Source organism: Echinococcus granulosus (assembly GCF_000524195.1).
Source record: "Echinococcus granulosus chromosome Unknown EG_S00433, whole genome shotgun sequence".
Lineage (NCBI taxonomy): Eukaryota > Metazoa > Platyhelminthes > Cestoda > Cyclophyllidea > Taeniidae > Echinococcus > Echinococcus granulosus.
The window spans coordinates 4,033-5,981 of record NW_020170812.1 but is presented as its reverse complement, the minus strand read 5'-3'; positions in this window follow the sequence as shown (position 1 = coordinate 5,981).

Below are 1,949 nucleotides of genomic sequence, written 5' to 3'. Positions count from 1 at the left end.
TTTTTGGCAATTTCACGGACAAATCCTCATAATGCGCTTGCTGCTCCCTACTTCAACCCCGATAGGGGACCCTTTGATTGAAAAGGCTGAATAGCATTGGTTGAGAAAGTCTTAGATCTGCTTGACAAGGAGAAGCGAAAGCTTACAATGTGTCGTGCTTGTATGTGGGGGAAATGTTGGTCTCATCCTTGGGAATCAGAGAGTTTTCCTTTTCCAGGCGTTTGATAAACCCTACCCGTTTGTCACCTGGACGAAACAATTCAGCAGACATGTCCAACGCACAGTTACAAAATCCCTGCCCCATTTGCTTGCTGCTAAACACGTTTGTACAAATGAAATTAGCGGGAAAAAGGGTCCACCTTACCTTCTGATTTAATAATTATTTTGTGTCTTCGCACATTAGTCTCTAGCCCTCTTATAGATAGGCACGAATCCTACTGCTGTTCGCCACTCCAAGAAGGTGCTACAGCCCATACACACACCCCGAATGCCATATTGAGGTAGGAGAGAAGGGCGCGGTCCATGGCAATTTTAACTCCTTTGGGCTGCTTACTTAGGAATGACGAGGCACAATTTTATGAAGGACTTGCAAGCCGCCATATCTTGTATCTGGAAACAGCGTAGGGGCTGAAATATTGGAACTTGCGACGATAAAAAAAAACTGCCATGAGGGCCTCATCTACTGCCATGTTGTGAGCTAATTTTATGGAAGGGTAGATCCGGAACCATTAAAAAAAGGGAGCCATTATGCCGTAGCAGGAAATTCGGCTAGAATTAATTTTGAATAATACATAATAAACATTGCTTAGAAGGATTTGTAACATTCAAATTGGTTATCATGTTCATTTAGGCTATAATACAGCAATGCCTTGGTCGCCCCTTTTGGTGATTAGTGCATTTCTGCTCCCGTGAGTTACTTGACAATTTCCCCCATCATTCCTCGAGGAAATGATCACAGGCAACAGAAGGTGTGTGACCCTCTTCGTCCCCCACATCCGTGCGGACATTGCAAAGCGGCACGGTGGTATGTTCTTCGGAATTGATTCCTTACTAACATTCACTTTGTCTTCACAGGTCGCTAAGCAACTATGACAGTATGGCGAATTTCCTTTCCATTAGTGGATATAGTGACAGCTGCGAAAACCAACTGCCCTGCTCTGCACGCCTAACGACTAACTTGCTCTTCTGTGATTCGCTCCGGCCTGGACTGATTGGATCGCACCTGACCTGACATGACTCGACCACGTTGGCATCACCTAGTGAAAAGACAAGTGCTCCTGACGCCTAGCTTCATTAGACGTTACCAGATACCTCTTCAATGCATCACCTACGGCACAAAATACACGATTTTACAAGTGTCCCACACAACCACCTTCAATGTCAGGCGGCAACACGATAGTGTGGGGAACCACATTGCTTCCAACAGCGGTGCTCACTCCTCACCTCGCTGCTACAGGAATTCATAAGAGTCATGGCGATTAGAGCCCCCTTCGCTGAAGACATCAGTCGCAAAACCTCTTCATCCCCTCCACTCACATTTACACTGCCAGGCACCTGCAGTCGGCCGCAAATATCCACCAATCGTACCATTTGGCCGTGGCAGGAATGTAATTCACTCAAAGTGCTCAGCCGTCCAGTAAATATTCAATCAGCTGCCTCCCGCTATGGTGCACTCATGCACTACACCAATTCTCGCAACACCTTCAACTTTGCAGTTAAATTGACATCCAAAAATGGCTCAACTTGCAGCACTTTCCATGAGCATTCGATCACACGAAAGCAATCACAATGGACCACTCAATTCCCTGCTTCCAACTCAACCGTTCCGCAAATGTTCAAACAAAGGACTTTAGCGGAATACCCCTCCTTTAACGCCACATACTTCTCCCTCTCCTCCCCTTCCTCTCCATCCTCGTCTGCTACTGCCAAATGCAGTTTGTCGTTAGCCT